At 38.4% G+C, this 21072-nt stretch overlaps 3 long non-coding RNA genes and 1 other non-coding gene across 4 annotated transcripts; all 4 read right to left on the bottom strand.

Moving 5' to 3' along the window:
• Positions 1 to 8050: 8050 nt before the first annotated feature.
• On the bottom strand, positions 8051 to 9520 carry LOC124383033. The gene is made up of 3 exons (XR_006925196.1): positions 9388 to 9520; positions 8681 to 8763; positions 8051 to 8609 (listed from the first exon to the last, which is right to left on the bottom strand). It is a non-coding gene; the product is annotated as an uncharacterized LOC124383033 (long non-coding RNA).
• A 540-nt stretch (positions 9521 to 10060) lies between these two features.
• LOC124383029 lies at positions 10061 to 11247 on the bottom strand. Its single transcript, XR_006925192.1, has 3 exons — positions 11082 to 11247; positions 10326 to 10408; positions 10061 to 10254 (listed from the first exon to the last, which is right to left on the bottom strand). It is a non-coding gene; the product is annotated as an uncharacterized LOC124383029 (long non-coding RNA).
• A 622-nt stretch (positions 11248 to 11869) lies between these two features.
• Positions 11870 to 12862, bottom strand: LOC124383030. Its single transcript, XR_006925193.1, has 3 exons — positions 12772 to 12862; positions 12016 to 12098; positions 11870 to 11944 (listed from the first exon to the last, which is right to left on the bottom strand). It is a non-coding gene; the product is annotated as an uncharacterized LOC124383030 (long non-coding RNA).
• Positions 12863 to 20692: 7830 nt separating this feature from the next.
• Positions 20693 to 20803, bottom strand: trnal-caa. The gene is made up of 2 exons: positions 20766 to 20803; positions 20693 to 20738 (listed from the first exon to the last, which is right to left on the bottom strand). It is a non-coding gene; the product is annotated as a tRNA-Leu (tRNA).
• Between the last annotated feature and the right edge of the window lie 269 nt (positions 20804 to 21072).

A 21072-nucleotide genomic window follows, 5' to 3' on the forward strand; every position in this document is an offset into this window, starting at 1 on the left:
TTAGGCCTTTATTTGCTTTCATGCCTAATTTATGAATGAACATCTACTGTGGTGGATAAAGTGTGATAAAAGTTGAACTGGAAAAGCAGAAAAGGCTTGTTAGAGGAAGTGTTTGGCTGCAGTAGGTGAGAGAGGCTCACCACACCTTGTTTTTGTTTGTGGAGGACACGTGATATTTCTTTACCCTGTTCTTGTTCAACATCATAAATTGGTCCCTCTCCTCCCACCTGACTGATCACTGTGTGTACAACATCTTCCCAATAGTTTCAAAGCTTCCCAGTTCCACCTCTAGGTGTCAAGATCTTTACTTAAACACGATCCCCAGGACAGAACATAGAACCTCACACCTTCCCATCATAGTTCCTCTTGTTTCTTTCTGCTATCTTTTTTTAGTCTGTCTGGTGTTTTCCAATTCTTCCTGCATTCCTTGTCTTCATCTCTTTTCTTACACCGTATAAACAATGGTTTCTGTTTCCGGTGTCAAGAACAGTAGATCAACAGGTGATCTCGGGGACCTTCCAAACAGGAAGTAGAATGGTGAAAATCCTGTAAACCCAACCTCAGATTGCTGGCACTTTCCTTCCTGAACATCTTCACTCCACTGGTCACCTGGGCTGAGTAGGAGGGTGAATGGCACTGGAAGCAGACTGTCGTCACTGGAAGCCAACTCGCACTGCATTCATCCCAATGGTGCCTCTAAAATGTAGTTCCCTCACCACCTGATGAGGGGAGACGTGAATGATTAATAAAACACAGGACCCTCAGAGTCTCTGTATTTTCTCACAAACATTAAAACATTCCAGCACATTTTATCAAGTTTTTTTTATCCCAACAGAACTGAAACATAAGTGACATGAGAGTGTTAGAACTACATGAAATACATGTTGAACAGGAAACCTATGCATGGTCATTTCTATTAAATTATTCTTTCAGACATGAACTGTACATGTGTTCCACACATTTTTTTTTAAGTTTCAGAGAACGTATAACAGTTATGTTTATAACAATAAATACTTTTCTATGCATTATACAGTGAGAAAAATAAGTATTTGAACACCCTGCTATTTTGCAAGTTCTTCCACTTAGAAATCATGGAGGGGTCTGAAATTGTCATCGTAGGTGCATGTCCACTGTGAGAGACATAATCTAAAAAAAGAAAATCCAGAAATCACAATATATGATTTTTAAACTATTTATTTGTATGATACAGCTGCAAATAAGTATTTGAACACCTGTCTATCAGCTAGAATTCTGACCCTCAAAGACCTGTTAGTCTGCCTTTAAAATGTCCACCTCCACTACATTTATTATCCTAAATTAGATGCACCTATTTGAGGTCGTTAGCTGCATAAAGACACTTGTCCACCCCATACAATCAATAAGAATCCAACTACTAACATGGCCAAGACCAAAGAGCTGTCCAAAGACACTAGAGACAAAATTTTACACCTCCACAAGGCTGGAAAGGGCTACGGGGAAATTGCCAAGCAGCTTGGTGAAAAAAGGTCCACTGTTGGAGCAATCATTAGAAAATGGAAGAAGCTAAACATGACTGTCAATCTCCCTCGGACTGGGGCTCCATGCAAGAACTCACCTCGTGGGGTCTCAATGATCCTAAGGAAGGTGAGAAATCAGCCCAGAACTACACGGGAGGAGCTGGTCAATGACCTGAAAAGAGCTGGGACCACCGTTTCCAAGGTTACTGTTGGTAATACACTAAGACGTCATGGTTTGAAATCATGCATGGCACGGAAGGTTCCCCTGCTTACACCAGCACATGTCCAGGCACGTCTTAAGTTTGCCAATGACCATTTGGATGATCCAGAGGAGTCATGGGATAAAGTCATGTGGTCAGATGAGACCAAAATAGAACTTTTGGGTCATAATTCCACTAAACGTGTTTGGAGGAAGAAGAATGATGAGTACCATCCCAAGAACACCATCCCTACTGTGAAGCATGGGGGTGGTAGCATCATGCTTTGGGGGTGTTTTTCTGCACGTGGGACAGGGCGACTGCACTGTATTAAGGAGAGGATAACCGGGGCCATGTATTGCGAGATTTTGGGGAACAACCTCCTTCCCTCAGCTAGAGCATTGAAGATGGGTCGAGGCTGGGTCTTCCAACATGACAATGACCCGAAGCACACAGCCAGGATAACCAAGGAGTGGCTCTGTAAGAAGCAAATAAAGGTTCTGGCGTGGCCTAGCCAGTCTCCAGACCTAAACCCAATAGAGAATCTTTGGAGGGAGCTCAAACTCTGTGTTTCTCAGCGACAGGCCAGAAACCGGACTGATCTAGAGAAGATCTGTGTGGAGGAGTGGGCCAAAATCCCTCCTGCAGTGTGTGCAAACCTGGTGAAAAACTACAGGAAACGTTTGACCTCTGTAATTGCAAACAAAGGCTACTGTACCAAATATTAACATTGACTTTCTCAGGTGTTCAAATACTTATTTGCAGCTGTATCATACAAATAAATAGTTAAAAAATCATACATTGTGATTTCTGGATTTATTTTTTTACATTATGTCTCTCACAGTGGACATGCACCTACGAGGACAATTGCAGACCCCTCCATGATTTCTAAGTGGGAGAACTTGCAAAATAGCAGGGTGTTCAAATACTTATTTTCCTCACTGTAAATACTCACCTAATCTAAACACGACTTAACTGTTACAATAGATTTTATGTGCATATTTTAACTTATTAGCTCTTTGGGATGCTGTCAGCATTTTTTTAATACAGGAATGTATATGAAACTTCCTTTAATCAACTCCAGCTTTTAGAACACCTATTTTTAACTGATAAACCATTTACATGATCACATTTATCACAAATATGTGTTATATTTGTATTTCGCCCAGATACACTGCATCGTAGTCACTATGAGACCTTGTTGTCTTTATCATTAGCATGGAATGTGTGATTAGCACATGTGGTGCACATACTGAACTCACTTCATACTATTAAACATCCAAAAACAACTTATTCACCCTTTAAAGAGTACTATTTGCATCTCTCGTGACTTTAACACATTAAGAATGCATTTACATGAATTTCATAACTGATGAGGGAGACGTGAATGATTAATAAAACACAGGACCCTCAGAGTCTCTGTATTTTCTCACAAACATTAAAACATTCCAGCACATTTTATCAAGTTTTTTTTATCCCAACAGAACTGAAACATAAGTGACATGAGAGTGTTAGAACTACATGAAATACATGTTGAACAGGAAACCTATGCATGGTCATTTCTATTAAATTATTCTTTCAGACATGAACTGTACATGTGTTCCACACATTTTTTTTTAAGTTTCAGAGAACGTATAACAGTTATGTTTATAACAATAAATACTTTTCTATGCATTATACAGTGAGAAAAATAAGTATTTGAACACCCTGCTATTTTGCAAGTTCTTCCACTTAGAAATCATGGAGGGGTCTGAAATTGTCATCGTAGGTGCATGTCCACTGTGAGAGACATAATCTAAAAAAAGAAAATCCAGAAATCACAATATATGATTTTTAAACTATTTATTTGTATGATACAGCTGCAAATAAGTATTTGAACACCCTGCTATTTTGCAAGTTCTTCCACTTAGAAATCATGGAGGGGTCTGAAATTGTCATCGTAGGTGCATGTCCACTGTGAGAGACATAATCTAAAAAAAGAAAATCCAGAAATCACAATATATGATTTTTAAACTATTTATTTGTATGATACAGCTGCAAATAAGTATTTGAACACCTGTCTATCAGCTAGAATTCTGACCCTCAAAGACCTGTTAGTCTGCCTTTAAAATGTCCACCTCCACTACATTTATTATCCTAAATTAGATGCACCTATTTGAGGTCGTTAGCTGCATAAAGACACTTGTCCACCCCATACAATCAATAAGAATCCAACTACTAACATGGCCAAGACCAAAGAGCTGTCCAAAGACACTAGAGACAAAATTTTACACCTCCACAAGGCTGGAAAGGGCTACGGGGAAATTGCCAAGCAGCTTGGTGAAAAAAGGTCCACTGTTGGAGCAATCATTAGAAAATGGAAGAAGCTAAACATGACTGTCAATCTCCCTCGGACTGGGGCTCCATGCAAGAACTCACCTCGTGGGGTCTCAATGATCCTAAGGAAGGTGAGAAATCAGCCCAGAACTACACGGGAGGAGCTGGTCAATGACCTGAAAAGAGCTGGGACCACCGTTTCCAAGGTTACTGTTGGTAATACACTAAGACGTCATGGTTTGAAATCATGCATGGCACGGAAGGTTCCCCTGCTTACACCAGCACATGTCCAGGCACGTCTTAAGTTTGCCAATGACCATTTGGATGATCCAGAGGAGTCATGGGATAAAGTCATGTGGTCAGATGAGACCAAAATAGAACTTTTGGGTCATAATTCCACTAAACGTGTTTGGAGGAAGAAGAATGATGAGTACCATCCCAAGAACACCATCCCTACTGTGAAGCATGGGGGTGGTAGCATCATGCTTTGGGGGTGTTTTTCTGCACGTGGGACAGGGCGACTGCACTGTATTAAGGAGAGGATAACCGGGGCCATGTATTGCGAGATTTTGGGGAACAACCTCCTTCCCTCAGCTAGAGCATTGAAGATGGGTCGAGGCTGGGTCTTCCAACATGACAATGACCCAAGCACACAGCCAGGATAACCAAGGAGTGGCTCTGTAAGAAGCAAATAAAGGTTCTGGCGTGGCCTAGCCAGTCTCAGACCTAAACCCAATAGAGAATCTTTGGAGGGAGCTCAAACTCTGTGTTTCTCAGCGACAGGCCAGAAACCGGACTGATCTAGAGAAGATCTGTGTGGAGGTGGGCCAAAATCCCTCCTGCAGTGTGTGCAAACCTGGTGAAAAACTACAGGAAACGTTTGACCTCTGTAATTGCAAACAAAGGCTACTGTACCAAATATTAACATTGACTTTCTCAGGTGTTCAAATACTTATTTGCAGCTGTATCATACAAATAAATAGTTAAAAATCATACATTGTGATTTCTGGATTTATTTTTACATTATGTCTCTCACAGTGGACATGCACCTACGAGGACAATTGCAGACCCTCCATGATTTCTAAGTGGGAGAACTTGCAAAATAGCAGGGTGTTCAAATACTTATTTGCAGCTGTATCATACAAATAAATAGTTAAAAATCATACATTGTGATTTCTGGATTTATTTTTACATTATGTCTCTCACAGTGGACATGCACCTACGAGGACAATTGCAGACCCTCCATGATTTCTAAGTGGGAGAACTTGCAAAATAGCAGGGTGTTCAAATACTTATTTGCAGCTGTATCATACAAATAAATAGTTAAAAATCATACATTGTGATTTCTGGATTTATTTTTACATTATGTCTCTCACAGTGGACATGCACCTACGAGGACAATTGCAGACCCTCCATGATTTCTAAGTGGGAGAACTTGCAAAATAGCAGGGTGTTCAAATACTTATTTGCAGCTGTATCATACAAATAAATAGTTAAAAATCATACATTGTGATTTCTGGATTTATTTTTACATTATGTCTCTCACAGTGGACATGCACCTACGAGGACAATTGCAGACCCTCCATGATTTCTAAGTGGGAGAACTTGCAAAATAGCAGGGTGTTCAAATACTTATTTGCAGCTGTATCATACAAATAAATAGTTAAAAATCATACATTGTGATTTCTGGATTTATTTTTACATTATGTCTCTCACAGTGGACATGCACCTACGAGGACAATTGCAGACCCTCCATGATTTCTAAGTGGGAGAACTTGCAAAATAGCAGGGTGTTCAAATACTTATTTGCAGCTGTATCATACAAATAAATAGTTAAAAATCATACATTGTGATTTCTGGATTTATTTTTACATTTTTTTGTTAGGCCTTTATTTGCTTTCATGCCTAATTTATGAATGAACATCTACTGTGGTGGATAAAGTGTGATAAAAGTTGAACTGGAAAAGCAGAAAAGGCTTGTTAGAGGAAGTGTTTGGCTGCAGTAGGTGAGAGGCTCACCACACCTTGTTTTGTTTGTGGAGGACACGTGATATTTCTTTACCCTGTTCTTGTTCAACATCATAAATTGGTCCCTTTTGAGTCTGGTTCCTCTCAAGGTTTCTTCCTCATAACATCTAAGGGAGTTTTCCTTGCCACAGTCGCCACGGCTTGCTCATCAGGGACAAATTCACACCATTCACCATCACTGTTGATTTGTCTTGTTTATACTCATATCTGTGTTTATAAATGTAGTTACCTGATCAAAATGGGTGCTTCTCTTAAATGCCTTGATAATAGAAGCTGATGTCACTTCCTGTTCTGACTCCTCCTCTTCCCTTTCTGAATTGTAATCTCATTGGAGTGGTGGGTTTCTCCTACATTTTGATACACTGGTTATTTTTATGAATTAATTTTTATATTTATTTAATCTGGTCAATGCCGCAATGCATCACGGGAAGATATACTTCAATCTTGTTAAAAACTTTTCTATAATAATACTACTGTAAAAACGTTTAAAACAGTAGTTTGACAGTAAAACATACAGACAAAACACGATGAATATTTACATATCAACATATTATTAACTTATAAACTTTCACTGCACCTCTCTGGATTCCGCTTCACATCAACGCCATTTAGCCACGCCCACATCGCCGCTATTTAACAATGACACGTGACAAACCTTTTCCTCGTTTTAAACCTATAGATGTATGTAACAGGTGTATAATTTACCCTGTTAAATTTACATGTCCTGTTTGAATTCATACTAAACTGTTGATTTGTCTTGTTTATACTCATATCTGTGTTTATAAATGTAGTTACCTGATCAAAATGGGTGCTTCTCTTAAATGCCTTGATAATAGAAGCTGATGTCACTTCCTGTTCTGACTCCTCCTCTTCCCTTTCTGAATTGTAATCTCATTGGAGTGGTGGGTTTCTCCTACATTTTTGATACACTGGTTATTTTTATGAATTAATTTTTATATTTATTTAATCTGGTCAATGCCGCAATGCATCACGGGAAGATATACTTCAATCTTGTTAAAAACTTTTCTATAATAATACTACTGTAAAACGTTTAAAACAGTAGTTTGACAGTAAAACATACAGACAAAACACGATGAATATTTACATATCAACATATTATTAACTTATAAACTTTCACTGCACCTCTCTGGATTCCGCTTCACATCAACGCCATTTAGCCACGCCCACATCGCCGCTATTTAACAATGACACGTGACAAACCTTTTCCTCGTTTTAAACCTATAGATGTATGTAACAGGTGTATAATTTACCCTGTTAAATTTACATGTCCTGTTTGAATTCATACTAAACTGTTGATTTGTCTTGTTTATACTCATATCTGTGTTTATAAATGTAGTTACCTGATCAAAATGGGTGCTTCTCTTAAATGCCTTGATAATAGAAGCTGATGTCACTTCCTGTTCTGACTCCTCCTCTTCCCTTTCTGAATTGTAATCTCATTGGAGTGGTGGGTTTCTCCTACATTTTTGATACACTGGTTATTTTTATGAATTAATTTTTATATTTATTTAATCTGGTCAATGCCGCAATGCATCACGGGAAGATATACTTCAATCTTGTTAAAAACTTTTCTATAATAATACTACTGTAAAACGTTTAAAACAGTAGTTTGACAGTAAAACATACAGACAAAACACGATGAATATTTACATATCAACATATTATTAACTTATAAACTTTCACTGCACCTCTCTGGATTCCGCTTCACATCAACGCCATTTAGCCACGCCCACATCGCCGCTATTTAACAATGACACGTGACAAACCTTTTCCTCGTTTTAAACCTATAGATGTATGTAACAGGTGTATAATTTACCCTGTTAAATTTACATGTCCTGTTTGAATTCATACTAAACTGTTGATTTGTGTAAAGCTGCTTTGAGACAATGTCTGTTGTGAAAAGCGCTATAGAAATAAACTTGACTTGACTTGACTTGAACTAGTAATTACAGTACATTCTTCTAAACGCAAGTTCCTTCCATCCATCCATATCCTGAATCAGCGTAGCAGACTGCTAACATTAACTACAGTCCAAATCCGTCCTCAAAGCTCTGTGTTACTCCGTCATTTCATGAATCTTCAGGCTGTTGTTATGAAACCATCCCCAGCTCCACAGAGTGACCTCCAGTGGAAGAGAACAATACCCAGAGGCAGGCCGGGACAAAGCGGGCAAATCCGAGGGGAGGGAGGGACGGACGGACGGAAATATATGCATTCAAGAAAAAGAAAACATTTTCCAGAAAGCAGGAGGCAAGAAATTGAGGTGGAGGGGCATCTTCTACATCTACAATCAATTATTAGTTTTTGTAATACATTTAGAAAAGTGTCAACTATATTGAGGTAAATGCCAAGCGGTGTGTGATTAAGAATCTACTTTTCTTCTATTAGTTATTTATATCAACATATAAAACACTGTAATATATTATAGGGTTGTTTATCTGTTCTTATAGCTTCATTGTCAGTGATATTGTTCATCCATTTCTGATGGTTCTTTGTGTCCTTCAGCCTGCTGTCCTTCATCTGGCAGTTTGATCTCAATCATGACCAGTTTCTGTGTAACAGAATGCTGATGAACAGAGAAGCTTCATGTGTGTACATCTACATGTAGAGGAATGTATCTACCTTGATGTTATCTCTTCTCTGCATCTCCTCTTCTTCTGGTTCTGCTGGAGAATCTGCCTCAGAGCAGTTTCCATATCTGTAGGCTAAAGAGAACAGCAATAAGCTTCATTCCACACACATCAGCTCTCTGCCTTATCTCTCTGATCTCATCCTGATATTGCTGTCCGACTTGTTTCAACTGCCTGAAATACTTGTCACATGACAAATATGTCAGTGTTAAAAAATAAAAAACATTTTAAAAGGAAATCCAGGTTAAATAATGAAACACATTAAAAGGTGGTCCAGGTCGGGGGATAGAGAGAGAATGTGAGAGCAGGTGATTATGAAGAGACGTGTATTGAGTCCCGACCCGGACCAAAACTCAAATATTTTATACACTGTATTTATATAACGAGATCTGTACAGTTGACCCTATCATGGTAGTTGAAAAAAATATTCACTAACTAAATTTTGATACACTGGTTATTTTTTATGAATTAATTTTTATATTTATTTAATCTGGTCAATGCCGCAATGCATCACGGGAAGATATACTTCCGCAAACGTCTTCAAAAGTATAATAGGCTTCAATCTTGTTAAAAAAACTTTTCTATAATAATACTACTGTAAAAACGTTTAAAACAGTAGTTTGACAGTAAAACATACAGACAAAACACGATGAATATTTACATATCAACATATTATTAACTTATAAACTTTCACTGCACCTCTCTGGATTCCGCTTCACATCAACGCCATTTAGCCACGCCCACATCGCCGCTATTTAACAATGACACGTGACAAACCTTTTCCTCGTTTTAAACCTATAGATGTATGTAACAGGTGTATAATTTACCCTGTTAAATTTACATGTCCTGTTTGAATTCATACTAAACTGTTGATTTGTGTAAAGCTGCTTTGAGACAATGTCTGTTGTGAAAAGCGCTATAGAAATAAACTTGACTTGACTTGACTTGAACTAGTAATTACAGTACATTCTTCTAAACGCAAGTTCCTTCCATCCATCCATCCATATCCTGAATCAGCGTAGCAGACTGCTAACATTAACTACAGTCCAAATCCGTCCTCAAAGCTCTGTGTTACTCCGTCATTTCATGAATCTTCAGGCTGTTGTTATGAAACCATCCCCAGCTCCACAGAGTGACCTCCAGTGGAAGAGAACAATACCCAGAGGCAGGCCGGGACAAAGCGGGCAAATCCGAGGGGAGGGAGGGACGGACGGACGGAAATATATGCATTCAAGAAAAAGAAAACATTTTCCAGAAAGCAGGAGGCAAGAAATTGAGGTGGAGGGGCATCTTCTACATCTACAATCAATTATTAGTTTTTGTAATACATTTAGAAAAGTGTCAACTATATTGAGGTAAATGCCAAGCGGTGTGTGATTAAGAATCTACTTTTCCTCTATTAGTTATTTATATCAACATATAAAACACTGTAATATATTATAGGGTTGTTTATCTGTTCTTATAGCTTCATTGTCAGTGATATTGTTCATCCATTTCTGATGGTTCTTTGTGTCCTTCAGTCTGCTGTCCTTCATCTGGCAGTTTGATCTCAATCATGACCAGTTTCTGTGTAACAGAATGCTGATGAACAGAGAAGCTTCATGTGTGTACATCTACATGTAGAGGAATGTATCTACCTTGATGTTATCTCTTCTCTGCATCTCCTCTTCTTCTGGTTCTGCTGGAGAATCTGCCTCAGAGCAGTTTCCATATCTGTAGGCTAAAGAGAACAGCAATAAGCTTCATTCCACACACATCAGCTCTCTGCCTTATCTCTCTGATCTCATCCTGATATTGCTGTCCGACTTGTTTCAACTGCCTGAAATACTTGTCACATGACAAATATGTCAGTGTTAAAAAATAAAAAACATTTTAAAAGGAAATCCAGGTTAAATAATGAAACACATTAAAAGGTGGTCCAGGTCGGGGGATAGAGAGAGAATGTGAGAGCAGGTGATTATGAAGAGACGTGTATTGAGTCCCGACCCGGACCAAAACTCAAATATTTTATACACTGTATTTATATAACGAGATCTGTACAGTTGACCCTATCATGGTAGTTGAAAAAAATATTCACTAACTAAATTTGGGTTACATTGTAAATTGTAGTGTTTAGGCATCATTTTGATCACAATACTGTCTGTTTTAATGTTTAATTCTTTAAGAATTTTATATTTATTTAATCTGGTCAATGCCGCAATGCATCACGGGAAGATATACTTCCGCAAACGTCTTCAAAAGTATAATAGGCTTCAATCTTGTTAAAAAAACTTTTCTATAATAATACTACTGTAAAAACGTTTAAAACAGTAGTTTGACAGTAAAACATACAGACAAAACACGATGAATATTTACATATCAACATATTATTAACTTATAAACTTTCACTGCACCTCTCTGGATTCCGCTTCACATCAACGCCATTTAGCCACGCCCACATCGCCGCTATTTAACAATGACACGTGACAAACCTTTTCCTCGTTTTAAACCTATAGATGTATGTAACAGGTGTATAATTTACCCTGTTAAATTTACATGTCCTGTTTGAATTCATACTAAACTGTTGATTTGTGTAAAGCTGCTTTGAGACAATGTCTGTTGTGAAAAGCGCTATAGAAATAAACTTGACTTGACTTGACTTGAACTAGTAATTACAGTACATTCTTCTAAACGCAAGTTCCTTCCATCCATCCATATCCTGAATCAGCGTAGCAGACTGCTAACATTAACTACAGTCCAAATCCGTCCTCAAAGCTCTGTGTTACTCCGTCATTTCATGAATCTTCAGGCTGTTGTTATGAAACCATCCCCAGCTCCACAGAGTGACCTCCAGTGGAAGAGAACAATACCCAGAGGCAGGCCGGGACAAAGCGGGCAAATCCGAGGGGAGGGAGGGACGGACGGACGGAAATATATGCATTCAAGAAAAAGAAAACATTTTCCAGAAAGCAGGAGGCAAGAAATTGAGGTGGAGGGGCATCTTCTACATCTACAATCAATTATTAGTTTTTGTAATACATTTAGAAAAGTGTCAACTATATTGAGGTAAATGCCAAGCGGTGTGTGATTAAGAATCTACTTTTCCTCTATTAGTTATTTATATCAACATATAAAACACTGTAATATATTATAGGGTTGTTTATCTGTTCTTATAGCTTCATTGTCAGTGATATTGTTCATCCATTTCTGATGGTTCTTTGTGTCCTTCAGTCTGCTGTCCTTCATCTGGCAGTTTGATCTCAATCATGACCAGTTTCTGTGTAACAGAATGCTGATGAACAGAGAAGCTTCATGTGTGTACATCTACATGTAGAGGAATGTATCTACCTTGATGTTATCTCTTCTCTGCATCTCCTCTTCTTCTGGTTCTGCTGGAGAATCTGCCTCAGAGCAGTTTCCATATCTGTAGGCTAAAGAGAACAGCAATAAGCTTCATTCCACACACATCAGCTCTCTGCCTTATCTCTCTGATCTCATCCTGATATTGCTGTCCGACTTGTTTCAACTGCCTGAAATACTTGTCACATGACAAATATGTCAGTGTTAAAAAATAAAAAACATTTTAAAAGGAAATCCAGGTTAAATAATGAAACACATTAAAAGGTGGTCCAGGTCGGGGGATAGAGAGAGAATGTGAGAGCAGGTGATTATGAAGAGACGTGTATTGAGTCCCGACCCGGACCAAAACTCAAATATTTTATACACTGTATTTATATAACGAGATCTGTACAGTTGACCCTATCATGGTAGTTGAAAAAAATATTCACTAACTAAATTTGGGTTACATTGTAAATTGTAGTGTTTAGGCATCATTTTGATCACAATACTGTCTGTTTTAATGTTTAATTCTTTAAGAATTTTATATTTATTTAATCTGGTCAATGCCGCAATGCATCACGGGAAGATATACTTCCGCAAACGTCTTCAAAAGTATAATAGGCTTCAATCTTGTTAAAAAAACTTTTCTATAATAATACTACTGTAAAAACGTTTAAAACAGTAGTTTGACAGTAAAACATACAGACAAAACACGATGAATATTTACATATCAACATATTATTAACTTATAAACTTTCACTGCACCTCTCTGGATTCCGCTTCACATCAACGCCATTTAGCCACGCCCACATCGCCGCTATTTAACAATGACACGTGACAAACCTTTTCCTCGTTTTAAACCTATAGATGTATGTAACAGGTGTATAATTTACCCTGTTAAATTTACATGTCCTGTTTGAATTCATACTAAACTGTTGATTTGTCTTGTTTATACTCATATCTGTGTTTATAAATGTAGTTACCTGATCAAAATGGGTGCTTCTCTTAAATGCCTTGATAATAGAAGCTGATGTCACTTCCTGTTCTGACTCCTCCTCTTCCCTTTCTGAATTGTAATCTCATTGGAGTGGTGGGTTTCTCCTACATTTTTGATACACTGGTTATTTTTTTATGAATTAATTTTTATATTTATGTATTTTTTATATATTTTTTTGTTTTGAAGAAGCAGAAATAGAGGACAGGGTAGTGTGGAGGAGGATGATCCGCTGTGGCGCCCCCTAAAGGAAGCAGCTGAAATCTTTTTTTTTTTTCTTCTCACTGAAGTTTTTGTGTGAGGTTTCTTTATCTATCTGATTTGTTGTGTGTTTATCAAAAGAAACATTAAATACTTCCAGTGAGCTGCAGTCTGCAGTCCCGTGTCTGATTTCACATCACAGCACACAGTTAAAGTTAAAGTATTTCAACTGGTGTTGTCGATATTGATGAGCAATACTTTCAATACTTTCAAGGTGAGTATCTTTGATACGATACTTCTATGAAATAAGCAGTGTTGGGCAGTAACGCGTTACCGGTAACGCATTACTTTTTACAGTAACTAATACTGTAACGCGTTACTTTTAAAAATAAAGTAACTTCGTTACCGTATGATGCGTTACCCGTTACTTTTTTAAATGAATGAATTTGGGCTGAAGTGTAGACTACAGCCTAACCTGCTTACAGCAGCGTCGCATTGTAGGATTGGTGGATAAACCACTGTAAACCTGAAGAAGACGCACTGTAGGATTGGTGGATGAACCACTGTAAACACGAAGAAGACGCACTGTGGGCGTGTCTCCGTTTATTCAGGTCTGTGCAGCAGTAATGGCGAGTCAAGGCGAGAGCAAGACGAGTTTCTCAAAGTGGAAATATGGTCATTCACTTTAGTTGAGTATAAAGACAAAAACTTTTTAGTCAAATGTAAGCTGTGTCTTTCTGGTTCGAAGCTCGTATTTACTGTGATAACAGCAACTCCAATCTGTTGAAGATCCTCCAGAAACTCCATGCTAGAAGCTAGTAGCTAGAAGCTAGAAGCTAACCTGGTGTTCTGTTCTACATTGTTGATAGTTTTCATACTTCAGCTGTGAAAGGAACATGTTTAAGAGCTCAACACAACAGCAGAAGCCACTTTAGTTTTTGATTGTGAATATATAATTCAGCTTGTTTTGTTATTTATTTGAGAAATCCTTGTGATATATTCAGTTTGTGCTGGTCTGACTTAAATAAAATAGTGTTTAAAAATGACTTTGTGTTTAAGTCAGTTTTGTGTTTGTATAGACCATAACGCATAAAAGGGCATTAATGGGAACAATAAAGAAGGTTCTTTAAAAAAGTAACTAAAAAGTTACTTTTAACAGTAACGCATTACTTTTTGGTGTAAATAATCAACAAAGTAACGCATTACTTTTGAATGAAGTAACGAGTAACTGTAACTAGTTACTAATTTTTAGTAACTAGCACAACACTGGAAATATGTATAAAATGTTTTCAAAAAATTACTGTTAAAAAATATCTAGTTGAAATATCTTCATATCTGAAACAATCTGTATGGTATAAAGTAAAACTCTCTGAAAAGATTTTACGAAAGAACTGAATCAATCCAGAAGATGGGGGTCGTGTCTGTGTTCCTCCTCTGCTCTCCTCAGCTGTACTCAGACATGCTCTATAGGGTGTTTTACTTTTAGATGCTTTGTTATATTTGTGGTACATGAAGCTTCATCATTGTTAACTGGTGTGTAATAACTTCAGATTTTGTTTCTTTTTCTTTCAGTCATGATCTCAGCCATGCACTCAAATCCTCTTTTAAACCTGCACTGCATCTGCTTTGACTGAGTACGTGAACACGCTCATGATAAGTGGTGATACAGCAGAAGATACAGTTTCCTAAATTCCTATAGTATTATAAATATTTATATACTATATGGAATATTAATATTATTTAAGTCAAGTCAGGTCAAGTCAAGTCAAGAGGCTTTTATTGTCATTTCTCCTATACACAGTGGTACACAGTACACAGTAAAAACGAGACAACGTTCCTCCGGAACCCTGGTGCTACACTAAACAACAACATACAAAACAACATAGAGCTACAACACAAGCTACAAAAAGTGCATCGAGCAGACAGACAGTGCAGACAGACGACACAAGACAAGACAGAAAACCCAATATAGCGCCGACCAGTAAACCTACTGTATACTTGATTATACGGTACTGTACAAGAAAACTGTAAAAATTATACAAACTAAAAACTATATCCCAGAAGGGAGTATAAACAGAACAATGTAGTGCAAAAAATACAGCAGCAGTCAAAGGTGCAAAGAACAGCATGTAAACAGTATAATAAAATGATAATGATAAATGTGCAAGAAACAGCATGTAAACAGTATAATAAAATGATAATGATAAATGTGCAAGAAACAGCAGTTAAGAGTGTGGTACAGTCGAGAATAATTAATAATAAATAAATGAATGGTGGTGGAATGGATTGAGATGAGTGATGAGAGTGTGTTAAGTGTTAAGTCCAGGAAAAAATTTTTACAGTTCGGTAACACACATTTGAGTGAGTGTGTGTGTGTGTGAGAGTTCTGTTTCATTTCTGTGTGTTGAGAAGCCTGATGGCTTGTGGAAAGAAACTGTTGATTAGTCTTTTTGTGACGGCCCGAATGCTTCGGAACCGTTTTCCTGATGGCAGGAGGGTAAAAAGTGTGTGTGAGGGGTGTGTGTGATCGTCCACAATGCTGTGTGCTTTGCAGGTGCAGCGTGTAGTGTAAATGTCCATGATAGAATGGAGAGAGACACCGATAATCTTCTCAGCTGTCCTCACTATCCTCTGTAGGGTCTTGCGATCCAAGATGGTGCAGTTCCCAAACCAGGCAGTGATTTCCTCAGCCTTCTCAGAAAGTAGAGACGCTGCTGGGCTTTCTTTGTGATGGAGCTGGTGTTGAGTGACCAGGTGAGGTTGTCTGCCAGATGAACACCAAGGAATTTGGTGCTCTTGACGATCTCCACTGAGGATCCATCAATAATCAGTGGAGATTGGTCGCTCTGTGCTCGCCTGAAGTCCATAACCATCTCTTTCATTTTGTCCACGTTCAGAGACAATATATTTAAATATCCTTAACTAACTTGTTTTAGAAATATTAAAGATATACAGATATATAAAGCATCATTATTATACAGAAATGCAGTAGAACAGAGCGCATACAGATTCTTCTGCATTGTTTCCTTCCATTACAGTTTTTCTGGCGTTTTGAAATTAAGGTAAATTTGTACAAATTTTACAGGAAGGAAAATGCTAAAGTCTACATGGCTCATGAAAAATCTTAAAAACTGTTTTGAACTGTTTGGACTGACATTTATATATAATATATATGTTATCTCACAAAAGTAAATACACCCCTTACATTTCAGCAGCCACTGTAATAGATTTTCTAGATGCTATAGAAATGAAACTTGGATATATTTAAAAGTAGTCAATGTGCAGCTTGTACAGCAGTACAGATTTACTGCCCTCTAAAAAATAACTCAACACACAGCCATTATTTTCAAAATATCTGAAAACAAAAGTAAGTACACCATAAGTGAAGGTGTAAAAACTGTCCAAAGTGTGAATATTCTGTGTGATCACCATTGTTATCTCACACTGCCTTAATCCTACTGGACATCGAGTTCACCAGAGCTGCACAGGTTGTTGCAGGGATCCTCTTCTACTCCTCCATAATGACATCACAGAGATGCTGGATGTTAGACACATGGTGCTTCTTCACTTTCCACTTTAGGATGCCCCACAGGTGCTCAATAGTGTTCAGGTCTGGAGACATACTTGTCCACTCCACCTTCACCTTCACATTCCTCAACAAGGCAGTTGTCATATTGGAGGTGTGTTTTGGGTTTTATTATTTTAGAACCTGTGATTTGGCCCAGTTTCTAGAAGGAGGGCATCATGTTCTGCTTGCAGGTTGTAGTCCATGTTTTCCTCAATGAAGAACAGCTCCCCAGTACCAGCAGCACCAGACCATGATGTTACCACCACCATGCTTGATTGTAGGCAAGACACAATTTTCTTGATTCTTCTCACCAGGGCGTCCCCACACATGCTGGACACCATCTGAGCCAGACAAGTTTCTCTTCATTTCAACAGACCACAGTGATTCAGTGAACTGTTTGCAGGGTTTTTTTGTGAGCCAGCTGCAGAAGAGGCTTCGTCCTGTCTGTGTGTCTGTGTGTGTCTGAGTCTTAACCTGTGCATCACCTGGGCTCTGAAGTTTCAGGTGCCACCAAGTAAACTCCCTGCATTGGATCCAGTAGAATGGGGAGTAATTCAATCAGAGACTCAGGGTTTACTTACTTTTTTTATTTTTTTGTTATTGTTTTTAAATATGATAAAAATATATTAAATTAATTATATTTTTGTGATATTTTTTATCTTGAGGTGGTGGTGAAGGTTTGAGGTGATCATTCACAGAATCTGAAAACAAAAGTAAGTACACCATAAGTGAAGGTGTAAAAACTGTCCAAAGTGTGAATATTCTGTGTGATCACCATTGTTATCTCACACTGCCTTAATCCTACTGGACATCGAGTTCACCAGAGCTGCACAGGTTGTTGCAGGGATCCTCTTCTACTCCTCCATAATGACATCACAGAGATGCTGGATGTTAGACACATGGTGCTTCTTCACTTTCCACTTTAGGATGCCCCACAGGTGCTCAATAGTGTTCAGGTCTGGAGACATACTTGTCCACTCCACCTTCACCTTCACATTCCTCAACAAGGCAGTTGTCATATTGGAGGTGTGTTTTGGGTTTTATTATTTTAGAACCTGTGATTTGGCCCAGTTTCTAGAAGGAGGGCATCATGTTCTGCTTGCAGGTTGTAGTCCATGTTTTCCTCAATGAAGAACAGCTCCCAGTACCAGCAGCACCAGACCATGATGTTACCACCACCATGCTTGATTGTAGGCAAGACACAATTTTCTTGATTCTTCTCACCAGGGCGTCCCCACACATGCTGGACACCATCTGAGCCAGACAAGTTTCTCTTCATTTCAACAGACCACAGTGATTCAGTGAACTGTTTGCAGGGTTTTTTTGTGAGCCAGCTGCAGAAGAGGCTTCGTCCTGTCTGTGTGTCTGTGTGTGTCTGAGTCTTAACCTGTGCATCACCTGGGCTCTGAAGTTTCAGGTGCCACCAAGTAAACTCCCTGCATTGGATCCAGTAGAATGGGGAGTAATTCAATCAGAGACTCAGGGTTTACTTACTTTTTTTATTTTTTTGTTATTGTTTTTAAATATGATAAAAATATATTAAATTAATTATATTTTTGTGATATTTTTTATCTTGAGGTGGTGGTGAAGGTTTGGAGGTGATCATTCACAGAATCTGAAAAACAACAAGAAGATCACACACTTTAACAGCAGGAACAAGAAGCACACGATTGCATGTATAGTAGCTGAATGAGATTTAACTGTTAGGGAGCACCCTGCGTCTTCGCCCGCACCAGCACTGCCCGCACGGAGCTGCTCGCCTGATTACTAACACGGTGCACCTGATCTCCATCAACCACGCACATATAAGCAGCCTAGGTGCACCTATGCTTTGTCTGTTATTTTATAATTCTGGGAGCATCTCCCATTTCAGGGTTTGCCCTTCTGGGTATCCTGAGAGAGAGAGAGAGAGAGAGAGAGAGAGAGAGAGAGAGAGTCTGCACCAGTCCATTATCCAGTGCATTTCCTGTCTGAAAGCCGTCTCGTTGTTATTGATGATGAGACTCACCATAGTCATGTGACTGATGAACTTGATAATTTGAGCTGTGCATTGCAGCACAGTCATGAATCACAGTGTGAACAGCTGGTGACTGAGGATACGGCCCTGAGGTCCCAGTGCTCACTGTGATGGGTTTTGCTGGTCCTGATCCAAACTGTCTGATGTCTCCATCATGGAGTCTATAGCATACAGGCTTTTTCCACATAAACATAAACTATAATAGGCAGCAGATAACACTGTACAGATCTACAATTTATTTTATTTCTTTATGAACAAAAGTTTTAGATGTAAATCACTAAAAAAGTAATCTATTAAATTATTCATAAAGAGAGTCTGAGGCTTGGTGATGGCTGGAGGAATGAGCTTTGTGATGTCTTGCCACCATGATTCCAAAATCTTTACAGCGACTTTGGGGTTGCTGGCTGCCAGATCATGAGTGGCATAAACCACTGCAAGCTGCAGCTCCACGGCAAATCTGCACACAAAATCCATCATAAAATTAGGACTTGCTGAAGCACTTTCCTGTTGATAAAGAACTAAACATCAGAGAATAAAGATTTAATGATATCTTTCCTGAGTTTTTCTGTTCCAAACACATCTATGCTTTTTTGTCAGATTTTGGACTGACATTGGGAGTTTCTCCTTAAGCCCTTGTTACCCAAGTCGTCCTGTTTCAGATGGACAAAGAACATGAGTAAAAAACTGAACAATCCACAAATAATGTGAGAAGATGCTCAAATTCAGTCTTAGTACGGTGTTTGCTCTGTTCTTGTTTGCAACAGCCAAGTGTCCAGGATCAGCCAAAGGTCCTCTCTAGTAAATCAAAGATTTGGATATAAAGTAATCCCTCGCCTATCGTGGGGGTTACGTTCCAGACCCTCCGATAGGCGAAAGAACGTGAAGTGGCAACCTAATATGTATACAGTACTGTATACAGAATTTATAAACCACATCGACACTCTTATGAACCTTTTCTCTGTTTTTAAACATTTAATATTTTTAAACCTACGTAATTTACCATTTTAACATAAAAATTATATATGGGTACTCACCAGTGAACTTGAATGATGAAGATGATGATGAATTAAGTGTGCAGTCGTAATGATGATGAAGGTGATGAAATGAATGTACTGCATACCCAAGAATAGCATTACAGCTCTTCATCAGGTGGTGCAGTATCTTCACCCTCGTCCATAACTTCTGTTGTCGCTAAAGGCGTAGTGTCTGGTGTCTTCTTCCGAGTGATGAACACAGTTATGGGGAGTTGCTGGTGCTGCTTTTTCTTCTGGGTAAAAAGGTTTTTTATAAGCAGACATGTTACCCTCGATTGCATTTGAGAACTGCAACAAATGAAGAATATGGGGGTCTCATTCTTGAGCTAGTTGCTGAAGTTCTTTGGACAGTCTGACAAGGGTTGCAAGGCGCTCGAGTGTTCGGCCAACCTCCTAAATTTTTTTATATTTTTTCATATCTGTTAGTATTAAGATGGGCCTCACACTGGTTCTCTAAACACATTCCTATGTTGTCTGTTCAGTGTCTATAGGATCTTTATGATGTGAGTATGTAAGGTACACAGAAAGTGTTTGTCTGGGTTCACACATCCCTGGTTACTATGTTTTCTTACCCAACCAGGAACAGTTTAAGCTCTGGTTTTATCCAGTGTGTATATATACTTGTCTGTTATCTGATAAAGATAAAGATTGATAAAGGACTTGTTTATTTGATCCTTTAGTGACACCTTTTTGTCTCCCGAAACTCAGTTACACTTTTTGCCAGATCCTCGACTGATGCTGCCATGTTTTTCTGTCTGTCGTTCCCACTAATAGGTAACCATCTACTTGTTTATTCTTTATGTCTGTATTTGAAATACAAAGGGGAATAATTATTTCATTATTGTTTTGATTTCTAATGAAAATAAAGTCACTGACAGAAGTGGGATTTGAACCCATGCCTCCGTGTGGAGACCAGAACACTCAGTTTCCTGGAAGGTACAGAACCTTGAGTCTGGCGCCTTAGACCGCTCGGCCATCCTGACATACAAGCATGTGTTTCTTATCCCCTCAGTGGCTGATAAAACAATTTTTACAAATCTCTGTCTACTTGTTTGTCTTATCTATCCTTCTATTTGTGTTTCTTATTTATGTAAGTCTTTTGTTTTTCTGTCTGAATGCCTATATACCTGCTCATCTTTCCTATCGATTAATATCTATCTATTTAATCTCTCCATCTGCCTGCTTGCAGAGGCGGCAAAAGTACACACATCCTTCACTTAAGTAGAAGTACAGATATTCATGTTTTAAAAGA

This window comes from Silurus meridionalis, chromosome 3 (assembly GCF_014805685.1).
Source record: "Silurus meridionalis isolate SWU-2019-XX chromosome 3, ASM1480568v1, whole genome shotgun sequence".
NCBI lineage: Eukaryota > Metazoa > Chordata > Actinopteri > Siluriformes > Siluridae > Silurus > Silurus meridionalis.